The 20481-nt window shown below is 38.1% G+C and overlaps 1 long non-coding RNA gene across 1 annotated transcript in view; it reads right to left on the bottom strand.

Annotated features, from left to right (window-relative positions):
• Window positions 1-6958: 6958 nt before the first annotated feature.
• LOC123778864 (uncharacterized) overlaps window positions 6959-20481 on the bottom strand; it is a 441504-nt gene continuing 427981 nt past the window's right edge. Inside the window, exon 6 of the long non-coding RNA XR_015721665.1 lies at window positions 6959-7583. This is a non-coding gene — a long non-coding RNA (uncharacterized LOC123778864). The remainder of the gene's footprint in view (window positions 7584-20481) is intronic.

Below are 20481 nucleotides of genomic sequence, written 5' to 3'. Positions count from 1 at the left end.
AAGCAGACACAGAAAGGCAAACACGCATGATCTCGCCTATATGTGGAATCTAAAAAAGCCTGAATTCATAAAAGTAGAGAGTAGAATGTTGATGCTACAGGATAAGGGGTGGGGAAAATGAGAAGATGTTGGTCAAATGATTCAAAAGTTCAATTACACAGGATGAATAAATTTTGGAGATCTAATATATAGAGAATGGTGACTACAGTTGACAGTAATGTATTCTATACTTGAAATTACCTAAAAGAATTGATCTTAGGGGCTCCTGGATGGCTTAGTTGGTTAAGTGTCTGACTTTTGATTTGACCTCAGGTCATGATCTCGGGGTCCTGGGATCAAGCCCTGTCAGGCTCTGTGCTCAGCAGCGAGTCTGCTTAAGATTCTCTCTCTCCCTCTGCCCCTCCCCCCTAGATAAATAAATAAATAAATCTTTAAAAAATATGAATTGATCTTAAATGTTCTCACCACACACAATCATAACTCTACGAGGTTATGCATGTGTCAATTAGCTTGACTGCATTAATCATTTCACATATATGTATATCAAAACATTACACTGTACACCTTAAAATATACAATAAAAATATTCATACTTTTCATAGGTTGCTGGAGAATTTTAAAGTTGATATAGGTATCACAGAAAATGACTTAATTATATATATAAAATAGTTGACAAAGTAAAATAAAACACCATTTAATGCCCCCCCCCAATAATATTCTATCCATCAAATTTGCTGATTCATGTTTTACTGGGGAGTGAGCAGCGTCTTTTTCCCACCACATACACTTAGTTCAGTAAATGGTGTAATCACCCTGCTAGTCTCATGATGGTGCTATTTCCTGTTTTTTCACATTCAAATTTAAATTTCTCTCTAATATATAATTTTTAAGAATAGGAAGGAAATCTGGATTTTTTCATTATAAATACATATAATCTATCTATCTATATAAATATATATAATCGAAACTATTTTTACTTTATTTAAATGTATTCAAATACTCTATTTGTAATAGGGGAATAACAAAATCACTTGTATTGATAAAAGTCTCAAATTTACAAAGCTGATGAGTTTTTGATCTCTACATAAAACCTGCAAGAGATGACCATTTTGTAGCTGAAAAAATTCGTGTTTAGATATGTTAACATACTAAAGTCATGCAGATGAAAAAGTGGTAAACCTGTGACTTCAGCCCAGTTCTTGGCATTTCCTTCACCGAGGTTGCTTCTTTGGCTTATCGGTGAGCCAGTCGGTAAAATGTGACAAGTGCTCCTGACACCTAGAAAATTGAAATTGTCCATTTGGAGAAACAGTTGATTTCATCATAGAACTTTGGGTAGGATATTAGGGAAGGAAACTAGCAGTTGTGTTGGAACTTAGATAGAAATTTCAAGAAGTTAGCAACTTGATAAGTTCACCTTCCTTAGGTTTTATCTCCATCATTGAAAAATGTCTCATATTTGAACATTCTATATACTTATAACTGGCTATTCACTTGTATGTTATGGTGTCCTTCCTTCCAATTGTTGATGGATGTATCATCTATGTAATCCTTGGTAATAGGTCCATGGCATTTGCACATTATCTGATTTAGTCTTCATAACAACCCTCTGAGTTACGTATTATTTTTTGCCTAGAATCTGAGACTCAGAGATCGAAAACCCTGCGCAAGCTTCTAGAACAAGGTATTAGCCACCTCACAGCCTTTCTTTCCACCATAATACTGTCTATCACTAAATTCGAAGTGAGTTATTGACTTTTGATGATGAATCCCTGCAAATCAAGTAAAAGAATATCCCCCTGGAGAGGGCATGTATTGTTTTTCTATAAAACGTTCCCTTCCTAAGTGATAGCTAGTGACTGATGTGAATGATCTCTCCATGTGATAAGAATAATGGGTAAGAGAAGAGTGTTTTAAAGGAGAACTACCAGAGTTCCAGGGAAACCTTTAACTAAAGCCATAATGGTGGACGAAAGAAGCACTGAATGTGACCCCAGTGGAGATGACCACAGAGCCAGCCAAGGAACAAGGAAGCCACTACGAATAAGACAATGGCCCGGGGTAGAGCAGCTCAAGCACTACTGACATTGGGGAGTTTGCCCTGGAGGAGGGTACACATTGCAGCATGACTCTTAACAGAGCGTTGACAGGAGATTGAGGAGCAGTACAGCTGAAACAAGTTTGCTGAGATAGAATGATACTTTGGAAGGCATCTCACTTACGTGATACATTTTGATTCCCAAAAGTAACCTATATGGATTCTCATTTCTGTGCATGGCTTGAAAGTAAAGGGCACAGTCCTACCAAGTGTTTGTTTTGTTCTCTGATGGACTCTGATTGTATAGAATAGTCTGGGCACGTTGTAGGCTCCCAGTAAGTACTTGCTGAATGAATGAATCAATAACTCACTGTATGTCAGCAGCCTCCAGTATTACAAACATAGCCGTGCATTTGTTCAACACATGAACGTAGCATCTACTTTTAGAACAAATCTAAAAAGCTGTAGAAATAATTGAGCTTAATCTCTTCACTTTATAAATAAAAATGAGGTCCAAGGGCGCTGGGTGGCTCAGTCAGTTAAGCATCCAACTCTTGGTTTCTGCTCAGGTTACAATTTCATGGGTCGTGGGATCAAGCCCTGTGCCAGGCTCCGTGCTCAACAGGGGTCTGCTTGAAGATTCTCTCCCTCTGCCCCTCCCCCACTCACTCTCACCCTCTCTCGCTCTCTCAAATAAATAAATAAATCTTAAAAAACACATGAGGTCTAGAGAAAGGGCATGGTTTAAGAAAGAAGCCAGGAATCTAGGCAAAAATAGAGAAAATAATTCTCACGTCCCAATTCAGGTTTTGGGTTTTTTTGTTTGTTTTTGTTTGTTTGTTTGTTTTAACCCCTTCCTTTTTACTTATGACATAACTGGACAGCATGTATAAATTGGTTAAAGGAGAATTCTAGAAAAGAGGCAGAAACTAGTTCTTGCATAAACATCAAAAACTCAAGGCAATTTCTAGTTGTACCTTTTTTTCTTTCCTAAAGCTTTAGCTCCGTGACTGCGAGCATGCTTCTGTCTCTACGGCCTCATCTGTGTGTTACATTTGGGGATGGCATGAGATTATTCATGTTTGTGTTTACTCATCCCTCTTTGTAATGGACCAGAACAACATAGATTGTCTTGATTTCTGGAATAAAATTGGGATTTGCAGGAGGTAAAACAAACATTTGAAGACTGCATTTGCACAGTACATGACTTTCTGCTAGAAACGGAGAGCTCACTTCTCTGTCTCAGACGTAGTCAGAGGCTGTTGAATGGAGCTGTGGGCTGTACTCATGCCTACGTTGCACATAGCATGTTTGCCTGATGTTATTTGTATAAACCTAGGATTCTGAATGGAGGGTGACTACCTCCCCGGGAGAATGCTAATGAGTATCTCTGCTATGTCACCCACAGTACACATTCAGGTTGATTGCAAAATTCCAGTAAATCATACAGTTGTGGAATTAGAATAGCATAATGGTTAAAACTGTAGGTTTTGAACTTAAGACAAATCTGGCTTTGAAATAAGCTATCCATGGTGCTTACAGACAGTGAGCAAATGACTATATTGTAATGCATGATAAGTATTATAAGAAAAACTCATGTAAGGTATAACATTATGATCAAATATGAAGGGGTTAATTCTGAGGAGAAGCAGGTACCAGGAAGAAGTGATATTTGAACTGGACTTTGAGGATGAATAGGAATTTACTGGGAGAAAATTATGGAGCAAGATATTCCAGGCAGAGAAAATGTGTTGAAAGAACAGAGGTGCAAAATTACTTGAAACGCTCAAGGAACAACAGATAGTTCAATACTGTTAGTATGCACAAAATGAGTTCTGATAGGTCAACCAAGTTAGGTTGCAAAGAGCCTTGCAGTGGACTAAAAATACTGGTTTTCATCTTGTCGTTTTCAGATACTTCGATTTTAGTAGGTATTATGTCTTTCAATTCAAAACATGCTACACAGGGGCGCCTGGGTGGCACAGTCATTAAGCATCTGCCTTCGGCTCAGGGCATGATCCTGGCATTATGAGATCGAGCCCCACATCAGGCTCCTCCGCTATGAGCCTGCTTCTTCCTCTCCCACTCCCCCTGCTTGTGTTCCCTCTCTCGCTGTCTGTCTCTATCTCTGTCGAATAAATAAATAAAATCTTTATTAAAAAAAAAACATGCTACACAGAGGCTCATGCATTGTTATAAGTGTAGACTTTATGACTATCTATCTATCTATCTACATGCAAATGAATATGCAGATGAAGATTCAGTGTCTTACCCAGCCTTAAGATCTTGGTAAATATTTTTTGAGTAGCTGAAAGGACAGGAAATACATCTAGAAGACACTCTAGTTACTAGGTTAGCTTATTGCTCTTCTCCCTGGTCCTGTACCTGCCAGTAGTCTTTTGAGTTTCCAGGAAGCTTTCTGGAAACTCTTAACAAAGATATTTGGTATGTGTACACATGCTTTTAAAAAAACAGCAGGGCCTAGAATGTATTCATCTCTATAGTGATCTTTGTTCGATTGGGGCACAAACATTACGGCTAGTCTGTTTCACAGAAAATGAGGAGTTCAGAGTGCCACTGGAAGGAAGAGCTCAGCCTCGGGCCGCTCTGGGTACAGATGAAATGCCATCCAAGTACAACATGTTTCCTTGGGATCAGAGTGTGTTAGACCTTGGGCAAAAATAGCCAAACCATCTGCTCTGGGGAGGCCTGAACCAGAAAATCAGAGAAACGGTGTGTCAGACCTCAACCCAGGTCAGTGGATGAAAGTCATTCCTGAAGCAAATTCCTATGCCTATGGCTCAACCTTAGTGGACAGAAATAGTTTTGTTCTTTTTTTCTTAAAGATTTTATTTACGGGGCTCCTGGGTGGCTCAGTCGTTAAGCGCCTGCCTTCGGCTCAGGGCGTGATCCTGGCGTTCTGGGATCGAGCCCCACATCAGGCTCCTCCGCTGCGAGCCTGCTTCTTCCTCTCCCACTCCCCTGCTTGTGTTCCCTCTCTCGCTGGCTGTCTCTATCTCCGTCAAATAAATAAAAAATCTTTAAAAAAATAAAGATTTTATTTACTTACTTATTTTAGAGAGAAAGAGAGTGAGAATGAGTGTGAGCAAACCAGGGGAGCGGCAGAGGGAGAGAGAGAATCTCAAGCAGACTCCCTGCTGGGCACGGAGGCTGACGTGGGGCTTGATCTCAGGACCCCAAGACCATGACCTGAGCCAAAGTCAGGAGTTGGATGCTTAACCGACTGAGCTACCCAGGCACCCCTTTCTTTTATATAGATAAAATATTGTAAATGTTTTCTGTGCCAAATAGAAGCAGAAAAGGAAAACAATTTATATATGTTCTAGGAAAAGCCCATCTTGGGCCATTGCAAAATAGACAATGTAGGCACTTTGTAAAACATTGTGTGTATTATTAACTGCATATAAAGTGAATATGTGGGCATGTAACAATGTTCGTGAAGTGATAGTCGGGATGATGTGATGTTTGCCTCTGGTGCTCCTTGCCCCGCCTCCTGCTCCAAAGGGGCTTTGCCCTCTATTACCATGTTCCCTCCAATCAAAGTGTGCATCCCTCATTAATGGCTGCTCTCATCCTTACTCCATGCCTGAACAGGTACGTGATTCACCTGTAAACATGACATACTATGTCATCAGCTACAGACTAGCTCTTGTACAGGATATTCACAGAGGAATAATAATTGCGGGAATTTCGAACACCATGCCGTATCAGCAGGAAATGTGTTGTAATGGACCAGAATCTTGCTTTGCAAATTGCACTTTGTGGACCAGCACCAATAATATTATTTGGGAACTCATAGAAAAGCTCCATCTCAGCCCGATTACAGATCACTAAAGGTGATTCATAAGCACATACAAAGTTGCAAAGTAGTCCTTTAGACTTTATGCATTTAGAGTACCTGGCCCACAGTAGGCACTTGATATGTGTTTATTCTTGATCCTGACAGGTTTGGAATACCTTCTAAGCTTTTGAAATCCTAGTAGCAGTTCCAGGGCTGAGGACACAGCTGCAGAGGACAGGGCTGAGGCCATTAGCTGCTTTCTAATTAGGAAGAAGGGAAGAAGAAAAAAGAAAGCAAGAAAGGAAGGAGGGAAGGAGGGAAGAAAGAAAGAGAGAGAAAGAAAGAACGAACAGAACTAACACTTAGGAAGCCTCTGCTTGGATTCCTGACTAGGGTTTGTGGCAACGTGGAGACTAAAAACTTTCTTAAGAAATCTTACAAGCGGGGGTGCCTGGGTGGCTCAGTCGGTTAAGCAGCCAACTCTTGGTTTTGGCTAGGTCATGATCCCAGGGTTATGAGATGAAGGAGGCATCAGGCTCTGTGCTGGGCATGGGGTCTGCTTAAGATTCTCTCTCCCTCTCCCTCTGCATCCCACCCTGTGCTCTCTCTCTCTCTCAAAAAAAAAAAAAAGAAAAAGAAAAAAGGAAGGAAGGAAGGAAGGAAGGAAGGAAGGAAGGAAGGAAGGAAGGAAGGAAGAGAAAGATCTTACAAGTGACCTGGTTGCATCTGTTTAGTTGCTCTTTATTCTAGAAGGTAACGGGCCATTTACCCAAAAGCTATAAACTACACTTAATATTCCTGGAAAAGCCTCGACAAGGCACAGAAGAATGATGTAGCATGTTGTATTTAGAACACTAGTGGAATGCAGTAAACCTCATGGGGAGAAGAAAATCAAGGCCAAGAAAAAGGAAGGGACGGACCATGAAAGGATGACTATTCTATGTAGGATGTCTGGAATTTGGAGGATCCTGGTGGCAGTGCATGTGGTTCAGGGGGTCAGGTGTCTTTCTGGAAACTGTTCTGATAGTATTTTGGAGGATTATAGGAAGGTGAAACTAGAAACCAGGTCAGTTAGCAACATATTTTAATATTCAAGGTGAAATGTAGTTAATTACATCTGAGCTCTGGTAAAGTAATTACAAGGGAGGGAAATAGATGTTTTAAAACATAATAAGAAGAGTGAGTCGAAAGGTATTAACAACCATGGATGCAGTGGTGTGGGGAAAGAAGAGTTGACTCCTGGGGTTCAGCCTTACATAAAAGGATGTTGCCATTTATTAAAATAAGGTCCAAGAGAGAAGGAACAAGTTTTAGAAGAAAGATCGTTTCAGCTTTACACAATTTGGGTTCAGCATACCTATGGCAAATCCATATAGGACAATCTAGTGGATAATTGAATACTTAAATCCATGTGCAATATAAAGATGTAGCTGATTATGTGATATATACTATAAAGTGACCTAAATCAATCCTCGGTCTTTCCTCTAAGTTATCTGACCACTTCTCTATCCTGGCAGCATGTCATTACCTCCTCCAATGTTCTGCTTGCCAGGAGGATGTCAGAACGCGTAAAGTGTGACCCTGAGAGATAAGAAAAATAATGCCGCTATTTCTTAGGTATTTGACTTTGGAATGATGATTTCAATTTTGAGGTCCAGGGTCTTCATCTTCAAAGGGCATCATGAGGATCAAAAATAAATACAGATCTTCTTTCACTTACAATGAGGTTTCATCCTGATAAACCTAATGAAAAATGAAAATGTCGTAAGTTGAAAATGCATGTAATACGCCTAGCCTATGGAATATCACAGCTTGCCCCCCCACCTGAAACGTGCTCGGAACACTTACATTAGCCTAAAGTTGGGGAAAATCCTCTAACACAAAGCTTATTTTATAATAAAGTGTTCAATACCTCATGTAATTTATTGAACACTATACTGAAAGTGAAAATCAGAACGGTTGTATGGGTGCAGAATGGTTGTAAATGTATCAGTTTTTCCCCTTTGGGTCCTGTGGCCGCCGCCCCTGCCCAGCACCACGAGAGAATATCAGACCGCGGATTGCTAGCCTGGGAAAAAGGTCCAAATTCAAAATTCAAAGTATGGTTTCTACTAAATGCAGATCACTTTCACAGCATCACAAAGTCGAAAAAATCATAAATTGAGCCATCATAAGGAGGGGACCATCTATATGTGGGATAGAGTGTGTAAAATAGTGTCTGAAAGTAACCAGTGCTCAGAAAAAGCTAGTTTTCCTATACCTCCTTTTTTTTCTTTTCCCCATTAGTTGAGGTGAGTTAAGTAGCTTGTCGGGAAATAGTCATTGATCGGCTTCCTGATTACTCTCAGAAGAGCACTGAGTCAATTCTCCTCTCCCAAACACATAGTGTATCCCTCCGCCTCAAAGAATATCTTCTTCAAGGAGGAATAATTTCTGTGGAACCACAATGTACTAGAGAATAATATTCCATTTTATACCATTGGAGTCAGAGGTCTTTTCTGATTTCGGTGGTGCCACCAACTAACTGAGTACTCTCAAACAACCCCCTGGCTCTCAATTTCTTTTCTGAAAAAAATGCCTGTGGAATGACCCTACATCGTTTGTCCATCTGAAATAATAAAAGTAAAATGACATTCAGTTCCTGGTGTGTAATATCAAATGATAAACTTCAAACAATATCCATCTGATGAAACCTTTTGCTGCCCAGGTTCTGGAAGCCGTTGAGTCCCACCATATCAGTGACATGTTTTGCAATCATGAGAACTAATTAGTGGATGAGATATGTGAAAGAGCTTATCTGCCCAGGCTCCTAGTGGCGCTTTCTCAGGGGAAGCTTGATTGGTTTGAGCCTTGGAAGATGAACAGACTTATTTCCTGCTGTGTTCTTTGGCATGGTCTGCTGCTCGTTCCAAAGCCTACTCGCTAGAATGGTGGATCTCTAAGTCTGGCATCTGGGCTAGCAGGATCATGAAATTATCAGGGAATTTTTCAGTCATGAAAACTCTCTGGTACCAACTTGGAATTCCTGAGTCAGAGTAATTGCTGCCGAGGCCAGGAATCTGTGTTTTAAGAAGCCCTCTGGTGATGCGAATGCATGCTGACGTTTGAAAACCTTTACTTTGCATCCTCTTAGTCACGTCCACCAGCAGCAATGTCGCTTGGAGCTTGTCGGAGGGCTCAGCGCCCCCTGCCGTGGTGAATCAGATCTGCAGTTTAACAGGACACCCCAGTGACTCATATGCACATTCAGGTAAAAAGATGCGTGGGCCCAGAGAGGAGCATCATTACATGAAGACAATCAGGTTATTATACAACAGAGTAATAAGAGGGACTCTAAATGGTTACAGCTGCACTCTATTTAAATATTCTAAGACTATCTCCACACTGACCATACCTACTTACAGTTTCTACTTAAGCACTTTTTATTTTTTCAAGTTTTTATTTAAATTACCGTTAGTTAAATACGGTGTAGTATGAGTTTCAGGTATACGATTCAGTGGTTCAGTACTTACTTACAACACTGGAGATCATCACAAGTGCCCTCCTTCAGCCCCATCACCTATTTACCCATCCCCGCGCTCACCTCCCCTCTGGTAACCAGTGGTTTGTTCTCTGTAGTTTTTAAAGGTGACCCTTAGAAAATTCGCTAAGATGGACATGGAAGGACGCTTCTGGCATTCTGGCCATATGCAATATAGGTCTGACCAATCATTAACCTTTACTAATAGAAATAGAGATCCTTATTTCAGTCTCATTGGTACGTACATTCAACTGTATACTGTTGAAGTTGCTTCTGCCTACAAATACCATAAGTGAAAACTGTTGATCATACAAAGCTTTTTTCTAATTAACTTGTCGAGAGTTACTGTGTCATTGTGAAGGAAGAGAGTGTTTTTTAATCATAGAAACACTTTATATTAAGAATTCTACTTATGTATAATTATTGTAAGGATAACTTTCTCTTTTTGACTTGCCAGATTTTTCTTCCTTTTATCCTAAATTTGGTAAGCAGAATATTTCTTATTGTGGCTATGAATTAATTAGAGATTGAGACTGTCAACAAATAGATTTATTTATTTATGCATGATTGTTTTATCATCTGTATTTGATAATTTCAGTATCTGAAGTTTTTTTGGTTCTACTTGTCTTTCAGTTTTCTTCTGGTTTTAACTTACAAACTCAAGTATCCTGTGGTCTCCATTATTTTTGAAAATACACTAAATATTGCATGTGAAAAATGCAAGAGTGATTTGAAGTAGATTATGCAGGTAGTTTCTTCCAGAGAATATATCCTTTGATTCTCTCAGGTACCAGAGAGCATTACCAGTCTGCATCTACTTAAAACAAGTTTAAGTTTGAGATTCCTTAATCCAAGAAAGTCAAATGTGGGCCCAAATTCCATATAACAGCTCTCTCACTTCTAGTTTTCCTTAACCTCGAGAGTACAGCATTTTGGGAGCCCCAGCTCATTGTGGAGATGGTCTGTTAAACTGGTTGTGAATTCTAACCAGGAAAACATATATCCATGTTTCTTTATTTTAATATATGAATGTTCTTTCTTACTTAATATACGAATGTTCTTGCTTACTACCAGCTGCATGAGATATGAATTGATGATTCTAACTCTAAAGTAAAATAGGCTTTAGTGAAGCAATGGCAGAAAGGAGTTATAGCTTTGGAAAGAATACAGCTCTGGAATTTGGAAATGTAGGCTCTTGTCTTAACTGTCACTAACTCAATGTGATCTGGGCAAAGTATTCAATCTCCTATGTCAGTTTCCCTTTTTTTTATAGCATGAAGTGGCTTGCTGAACTATTAGTAAACATTCTTGGAATAATAATAATGATACAAAAACTTTCTTGATACAATTTGTAAAAAAACGCTGCAAAGTGCCATACAAGGATTATGTGTATTACTTCATTTTATCCCTTTAAGATCCTGTAGAGTAAAGCACTCTTACTCTTATTCAGGTTTTACCAATGGAGAAACTAAAACTCAGAGATTATGTAATTTTCCAAATGTCATCTAGTTAATATATGCCAGAGCTGGGTTTCAAATCAAACTGTTGACCCCAAAGCCTTTGTATTTCACTCTCTTATACTCTTAGCATGATTGAAGGCCACCTTGTTTTGGCTACTCAAAAGGATGGCCAAATAATACTGCTCACTATAATGTCTCCTGAAAATAAAATGGTATTTATAATAAAATGCTAATTATATGAGCAATAGGCAGAGGTGTTCAGGAAATTCATCAGTTTGCCTTTTCTTCCCAGTTCCTGTGAGTCATTGCTCTTCATGTGAAATACGATGCCCTTAGGTGATAAGCTAACTTCGCTAGAAAAACACCACCAACCATGAGAAATTGTGACAATAAGGTCTTTCCTGTCAAGTAGTGCTTTTGCATTAGACACAGATGGCCTGGCCACTGTTGAGTAGCAGGTAGCCCGGCTGCCTCACTTCTTGCCTGAGACATGTGGCTCTGCACACTCACCGTTACTGAAAGCCAATTAGTATTTGCAACCTGAAGCATCCTCGTTAGGAACGAATTGCAAACTGGATAATTGGCCAAAAGAACTCAATGTCATTCATAAATTTCATGCTGCTTGGTTTGACTAAGGTAGTTAAATGAATAACTATAACTAACAACAAATTATTTTTTCCTTACGCATGTCTTAAGCTTAAAAATCCAAGAAGCTCTAAGAAATTAATACATAAACATTCTTTTTTGCCAATCTTCCTTTTCTTGGAAGTTGTGTGATATACAGAGAATGTACATATACTTCCTGGTGAAAGACAATCTACACCCATGGGTGAGGGAAATGAAGAATTAGATAAAGGAAGAAGTCACTCTTCAAGGTAGAGGCGGAGAGTGACTAAGAATAGGAAAGCCAAAAGTGGATAGTGATTCATTGCTGAAAACATCAGGAGGGTACTGAATAATGACTGACTGGCTTCAAAAGTTAAGTCTTTAAAATCATTATTTGGGCCTAAAAAACCAAGATTTTAGAATCTTTTATAACTCAAGATTGGTGGCTCAATTCGTAATAAAATACACCATAAGGTCCTTTGTCAAGATGAAGCAAAATGGAGTGACCAGAGATGGGAAATGAGTTATCAGTTGGAAAAGCACCGTAAGGGGCACCTGAGTGGCTCGGTTGTGTCCAACTCTTGGTTTCAGCTCAAGCCATGATCTCAAGATGGTGAGTTCAAGCCCCACATTGGGGTCTATGCTGGGCTTGGAGACTACTTAAAAAAAAAAAAAAGAAAAAAAGAGAAGGACAGTAATACCAGTGTGTATTCAACTCTGTGCTTCTAAACTAAGCACCAGTTAAAAACCACCAGCTGTTCCCCAAAAGATACATCTTGCTGATTTAAATGATCTTAGATCTCGTTGCTCAAATACAGTAATGATTAATTTTCCCCTGGTTTTTGAGGTGTTCCTTATAGTCTGCGTGTCCTGAGAGAGCTTGTCGATTATCAGAGAGGGTAGTGTAACTGTTACCTCTTGCATTGTTGCGTTTGTCATATTTTATCTCCAAGTAACCAATCTCTTGATTTCTTGTAGTTTTCAAAAGGAGTAAATCTATGCAATTATGTAGAATTCAGTGTAACTGGAAGGTCTTGGGGTACCCCCATTTACTGCAGACTTATTAATACAGTACCATACACGAAAAGTTCTAGGAGAAATGGCTGTAGGAAGTCTGAATAGTTACATCTTTTTATTCCATTTTTGAATTTTTACTGTTGCTGCCTATGTTTTTGTGTATAAAGTTCTCATGGTGTTCAGCTGCTAATAGTTACTTCCACAAGCAGCTCATGAATATTTAAATATGATAGGGATGATTTCCTGATTTTTTAGGACTCTGCCAAAAGTCATTAGTGACTAAGTTAATCAGATGATAGTGATCAAATCAGATGTTTGGGAGGGTCAATTATCAAACTTAGCCTACTTGTCTGCTGCAAAGCATTGACTCATGGGTAAAAAGTCATAAAGATATATCTACAATTGGCCTTGTGGCTATATAAAATCACAAAGAGTGATTTAAAATATTAGATAAAATATGAGATAAAAATCCCATGGATAGACATACTAAATTATAAACATTTATTTTTCTGCCAATCTACTTGTCATATAGGCAAAGGACTTTGTCCATTGAAAGTGAATGATTTGCCTGCAATGCAGTAACAGATTATTATATTCTATTTTCTATTTGCTTGCAAATATTAGGGCTTTATATAACATCCTCAATATTACATTTTATCTAGGTATTTGTAATTATTTTTTTTAAAAAACATCCTTTCCTATATCCTTTATTTAACAATTTGACCTATCTTTCCCAAAGTTTCTTCTTAATAGGGTATGACCCTCTGTGCCCTGGAGGATAGTGAAATTCACATTGGGTCATATGATTGTGACCACAGCAGAGGATTGTATAATGTTGTGTAGGATAGCATGGAAAGGGCCAGATGGAGGAAAGGGGAATGAAGCACAAGATCAGCATGGGGACAGCATAGTACAATTCTCAACGATCTCATGCCCATGAATGTCTTTATTACCAAATTAATAATTTGTTTGATACTAAATCTATTCAAGAGTTCTCCAAAGGTCCAGAGTTAAGTATGATATTTTCCTTAATTGATGTTGAGATATGAGAAATTTAAAATCCTTTCATTATCTCTACATTTTTTTTTTTTCCTCTGTGATTCTGGGAGTCTAAGAAAGGTCAGCCCAGGAAATTGTTAATAAAGCCCTTGAAGTTGAGGAGCCAGTGCGATTGTGCTCTTGGAAATAGCTGGTTAATTTGCATCTCAGTAGGTTTCAGAAGGTCTAAGTGATTTCCTTGCAATAGAATGGTTGGGATCAGTTATAACTGACCAACTCTAAGTTTGATAGACATAGAAACCTTTGCTTTCAATTCAATTTAACTTGACCTTTCTCGATATAAACAAGAGGGATTATTTTCAAAAAAATTTTTTACAGAAAGAAGTTTAATGGAGGCATTTTCTAAAATAAGAATATATTAAAATCAGTGAAGCTACATTGAAATAATGATTACAAAAGAGATATTGAGTTATTTCTGTGCTTCATTATCAAACTCTAATTTCAATCTAGTTTCACCAGGACATATCTGAAGCTAGAATTTTCCTTCCATCCTTCCTCTCTTCCTCCCTCCCACCCTCCGTCTCTCTCTCCCTCCCTTCCTTCTTTTTCTTTCTTTCTTTCTTTCTTTCTTTCTTTCTTTCTTTCTTTCTTTCTTTCTTTCTTTCTTTCTTTCTTTCTTCCTTCCTTCCTTCCTTCCTTCCTTCCTTCCTTCCTTCCTTCCTTTCACAGCTTTATGGAATATAATTGACATGTAATATGCTGCATGTATATGAAAAGTACACTTTGTTTTGACATGTGTCTTATGACTCATGAAACCATGACCACAATCAAGATAATAAACATATCCATCAGGCGCCTGGGTGGCTCAGTCGTTAAGCGTCTGCCTTCAGCTCAGGGCGTGATCCTGGCGTTCTGGGATCGAGCCCCACGTCGGGCTCCTCTGCTGGGAGCCTGCTTCTTCCTCTCCCACTCCCCCTGCTTGTGCTCCCTCTCTCGCTGGCTGTCTCTATCTCTGTCAAATAAATAAATAAAATCTTAAAAAAAAAATAAACATATCCATCATCTTCCAAATGTTTCCTCATGTCCCTTTAAAATACCCCTCCCCCCTCCAAAGAGGAAGTGCTCTTTCCTCACATTTGCAGGCAGCTATTATCTGCTTTCAGTCATTCTGCTTGGTTTGCATTCTCTTTAATTTTATACAAATGGAGTCATACAGTATGTACTCTTGTTGTGTGGGTTCTTTTACTCAGTATAATTATTTTGAGATTTATCAATTTTGTTTTTGTATCATGGTTCATTCCTTTTTTATTGCTGAGTAGTATTCCAGTGAATTGGTGCACCACAATTCGTTATTATTCATCTGTTGATGGATATATTAGTTATTGGATATTTTAATAAAGCTGCTAGGAATTTGTATATGAGTCTTTCTGCGGATATATGTTTTCATTTGTGGGGAGAGGTGGTAAATATCTAGGAGTAGAATGTCTGAATCGTATGTTCAGTGTATATTTGACTTTTTAAGAAATTGCCAAATTGTTTTCCAAAGTGGTTGCATTATTTTACATTCCAACCAGTAGCGGACAAAAATTTTAATTCCTCTACATTCTCACCACTGTTCACAGCCTTTTTAATTTTAGCCATTCTAATATGTATTTATTAGTATACCACTATGGTTTTAATATACATTTACCTAATGAGCAATGATGTTGAGGATTTTTTCATGTGTTCATGTACCATTCATATACCTTCTCTGATGAAGTGTTTTTTCACATCTTTTGAACTTTTTTTATTGGTTTGCTTGTTTTCTTATTATAGAATGTTAAGAGTTTTTGTATATTCTAGATACAATCCTTTATTAAACATATGCTTTGCAAGTGTTTTCTCCTATAATAGTGTCTTTTGAAGTCAAAGATATTGATTTTGATGAAGTTCAATCAATCAATCTTTTCTTTCTTTTTTTAATGGGAGAAGAGCAGGCTCTTTATTTTTTTAATTAAAAAAAATGAGTGTAGTTGACACACGATGTTCCATTAGTTTCAAGTGTACAACTGAGTCATTTAACAAGTTGTTACATTATGCTATGTTCGCCAGTATCATTGGCTGTATTCCTTATGCTCTACTTTTTATTTTTGTGACTCACTCATTCCATAACTGGAGGCCTGTATCTCCCTCTTCCCTTCACCATTTTGCCCAATCCTCCACCTCCCTCCCCTCTGGCAACCACCAGTTTGTTTTCTGTATGTATAGCTCTGATTCTGCCTTTTTTTTTTTTTTTGGTCTATTTATTTTATTATTTTTAGATTCTATTTATGGGTGGAATTATATGATATTTGTTTTTCTCAATCTGACTTATTTTGATTAGCATAATACCCTCTAGGTCCATCCTTGTTGTTTCAAATGGCACAATCTTGACCTTTTTTTTTTTTTTTGGACATTGTATTTATAAACATATAAATATTTTTACATATACATTGAAATAGAAAATCTGAACAGAGCAATTGATCTTTTATGGATTATGCTTTTCTTCCCATATCTAAGAAATCTTTGTCTAATTCAAGTTAACAAATATTTTCTTATGTTTTCTTCCAGAAGTTTTTAAATTTTAGGTTTTACATTTAGATACATTTAGTTTTAGTTAATTTTTAATATGGCATAAGGTATGTATTGAAGTTCTTTTTTTTCCCCCCTTGGTATGTGAATATTTAATTGCACATTATGTGTTGAAAAAACTATCCCTTTTCAGTTAAATGCATGTGTACCTTTGTGGGATAGCAGTTTTTTACATGTGACGGGTTGTTTCTGAAATCTCCATTTTGTTCCATTGATGTACTGGTCTGTCTTTAGGCCAATGCCACATTGTATTAATTACTCTAACTTTTAAATGTTGAAACCATGTAGATGCAATCCTACAACTTTGCTCCTTTTCAAAAATGTTTAGTCTCTTTTGGGCCCTTTGAATTTTATAGTCTAGCTACTTTGTTCTCCCTAGATTTTCAGCGTTGTCTGTGGGGATCTGCCTGGATTCCCCTACTATGTGTTGCATAATGGTTTTCATGGCAGTAAGCTTGGCGAAATCTTAGGCTCACCTTTTCTATTTTCCATCTCTGAAGAATCACTGTCATTTTTGTTTAGTGTTCAGTGTCTTGAAACTGTTGTTCTAAGCATTATGTTCATTTTTTTCATTATTTGAGACACAGGATAAATATAGTTTTTGTGATTCCATCTTGGACAGGAGTGAAAGTCTGAAAGAATCCCTTGGGTCTTGTCTATATAAAATTTTTTCAAGACTTTTTTTGACTTGAATAAGGACTTACCTCTTTTATTTCTCAGAGAATTAAAGTAGAAATTAAGAGAGGTAATTTTATGTATAAAACTTTGCATTATATTGCCTAACACATAGTAAACCTGAGATCATGTTGACCATTACTCTAGTTACTAATATTACTAATAGTAATAGTAGTTACATTACTAATAGTACTAGTGCGACTACCTTCACTTCCATTGCTTCTTTTACCACTATTACCCTCAAAAGAAATCTGAGCTTACATGTTCTGTTCTGCTTTGTGAAGTAGGTTTCTTATCATAGACTGACTCACACCAGGTCAACCTGGGCCATCCTTCAACAGGGCCAGACTTAGACATATTACTATAGCTCCTATTATTTTTTTTTAAACAGAACTTAGTAAAAGGCTAAGACTAATAATAAATATGGGCAATCCTTGCTTTTTCTTTCTACATTTTATCTCTCTGGTCATCTAACCATTCCTATAGTGTATCTAAATGCTGCTTTTCTCAGCACATTCCTAAACTGATACATAAAGATGAGTTAGGCTAAATAATGCATGCACATGCTGACATATGATTCATTTTTTGAAATTCTGTCTTCTACCAAATATTTAGGAACATTGGTAAAAATTTCAGATCTATACTGAAAGAATGTTATGGGACAATTGAACTATAGGAAGTTTATTTGACATAAGACAATATTCAGCTTTTTTTAAAGGATGTACAGCATGGTGTAGCATAGCGATTTAAAATTTTTTTCTTTTAAAACAAAAGCAAAAATGAAGTATTGGGACTTTAGCAAGATAAGAAGCTTCTGCACAGTGAAGGAAACAAGAAACAAAACTAAAAAGCAACCTCCAAATAGGAGAAGATATTTGCAAATGACATATTTAATAAAGGGTTTGTTTCCAAAATCTATAAAGAACTTATCAAATTCAACACCCCCAAAACAAATAATCCAGTTAAGAAATAGGCAGAAGACATGAACAGATACTTCTCCAAAGAAGACATATAAATGGCCAACATGAGAAAATGTTCAATATCACCCTCACTAGGGAAATACAAATCAAAACTACAATGAGATATCACCTCACAGCTGTCAGAATGGCTAAAATTAACAACTCAGGAAACAACAGATGTTGGTAAGGATGTGGAGAAAGTGGAACCCTCTGACACTGTTGGTGGGAATGCAAACTGGTGCAGCTATTCTGAAAAAAAGTATGAAGGTTGCTCAGAAAGTTAAAAATAGAACTACCCTACAATCCAGCAATTGCACTACTAAGCATTTAACCAAAGGATACAAAAATAACTAATTCAAAGGTATACAAGCATCCCAATGTTTATAGCAGCATTATTGACAATAGCCAAATTATGGAAAGAGCCCAATGTCCCTCACCAGATGGAAGGATAAAGGTGTGTGTGTGTGTGTGTGTGTGTGTGTGTACACACATATACATACAGTGGGATATTATTCAGCCATAAAAAAAGAATGAAATCTTGCCATTTGCAATGATGTGCATGGAGCTAGAGTATTATGCTAAGTGAAATAAGTCAGCGAAAGACAAATACCATATGATTTCACTCATATGTGGAATTTAAGAAATGTAAGAGATGAACATAGAGGGGGAAAAAAGAGAGAGGCAAACCATAAAACAGACTCTTAACTATAGAGAACAAACTGATGGTTACTGGAGGGGAGATGGGTGGGGAATGGGTTCAATGGGTGATGGGGATTAAGGAGGGCACTTGCGCTGAGCACTGGGTGTTGTATATAAGTCATGAATCACTAAATTCTATACCTGAAACTAATAACTACCTTGTACATTAACTAACTGGAATTTAAATAAAAACTTGTAAGACAAAAAAGTCTATTCCTTTAATCAAACAAAATGTTATTCAGAATCTTTCTATACCATCTATCTATTTATCAATCATCTATCTATCATGTATCTATCTATCTATCTACCACCATTAAAGTAGAGGTGCTCTAGTGGAAATAGGGGTGGAAAGTTTACAATGTGCTCTTTTCCCCCTTCTAACCAGCCCCTGCTTCCTTACAAACTCACTCCTTTTCTCTCTTCTGCCCCTACAGCACTCTATGGAGCAGTCTAAAGATTTTTGACGTGTAATGTACAAAAAGTTCAGGTGCAGTCAGAAGTGAGTTTATACTGGGACTACCTGCTACCTATCTGTCTTGGGAAAAGTCATTAAGCCTTTTTCAACTTCAATTGTCTCATTCATAAAGCAGGTGTAACAGTGTAGGGTTATTTACAAGATTAGAGATAAATTATAAAAAGCAATGGCATATAATAGAGCTCATTTCACAAGGCCTTTTGTTAGGTTATGGTGTGAACAAAAGCTTGGGTAATGATATAGATTAATCTGAAAAACTCTGTACATCTCAGAATTTCTCTTTGGCCCATCTCCTGGGCATGATGATATGTCTGTCTTTCTCCTAAGGGTAAACCCAGATCGGCTTGGCTTAAAGGGGGCTTAGGAGAGTTAGATTTAAATATGTTTAAATAGTATGAAAGAGCTTTTGGGAAAATACTTTTTTTTTTTTCAATTCAACTTTTTGGATGAAAGGTCCAATAAGGAATGACTGAAAAAAGGTGAAGTTGTAGTTACCAAAATGGGACGCTAAGATTTTGTAACAAGGTGGGAGCCAGCAAACCCAGGGCACCTGGGGAGGGAACGCTTTAGACTCCTGGGGTGTCAGAGGCAGGGCCTTTAGGGATATTTGTCTTTCCCAAATGGCTCCTGGAGTCCCCGCAACACGGAGCTACCAGTACAGCTCTTCCAACCTGCTGCCTCATGTCCCTTTTCCCAGCTGCTGTAAGCACTGCGAATTCAAGCAAACCATCCCTCTCCGGAAGTCTTTCATGGTGAGAGAACATGGAATGGCCAAGCCCCTGCTCTTTCCACAAAGAACATTTCCAGGTGTCTGTACCTTGTGGGACGGATGAATAATTATTAGCAAGCAGGACTGCTTGAAACCGCCCCCAGGCAATGCCTTTGACAACAATGGCTGAACTGAACTTGAATGACTGGGACTAAGCTGGAAGGCCAGAAGGAGGTCATATCAGGGGGCAGAGGAGGACACTTGGCCCCTCTTGGGGAGGCCTAAAAGCTGTAAACTTTTTGTTTTCAACAGTTCCATGCGTGCCCTCTGTCTGGGACTTCTGTGTGAGTAAAAGGCCAGCATTAGCTTGCCTCTCTCTTGAAAACCCCACTATTTACACCTTGGTGTGGTTGTTAGAATATTCCAAGAAAACCCCTGGTAGCACACATAATCTTCAGACGTGTACTCTGTGGGAATTTTGCCTGTGGTGGGCATTATTCCATCAGAAAAGTTATACGAAATTTGGTCCTGACTTTTGCTGAAGTAACAATAAGCCCTCCTCAGCCTGAAGGCATTCAGGGCAGCTGTAGCTTATGGGTCAGAGCTGTTTGGATAATAGAATTTGCCACAAGATGTTTATCCTACAGACAAGGGTGAAGTCTGTGCAAATTGTTAATATACTCGGTGATACCCCGCTCTATGCCTTGGGCTAGGTAAACAAGAAACTGAAAAAGAAAGCCCGAATCACTAAGTCAAGCCAAACATTTTTTTGATGATCTTGCTAAAATAGCTTCATAAAGCAAAAGTGGACTGGTGGGGAATCAGAAGACAGGCTTTAGTCCTGTACGTGTTATTATTTGTGTGTTTGCATGACTTTAGCTAGAATATCTCTGAGACTTAGTTTCTCCATCT

Source organism: Ursus americanus, chromosome 25, assembly GCF_024610735.1.
Source record: "Ursus americanus isolate L20-20 chromosome 25, mUrsAme1.1.p, whole genome shotgun sequence".
NCBI classification, from domain to species: domain Eukaryota; kingdom Metazoa; phylum Chordata; class Mammalia; order Carnivora; family Ursidae; genus Ursus; species Ursus americanus.
Note: the sequence above shows the minus strand (reverse complement) of the source record. Positions and strands in the feature narration are given on the sequence as shown.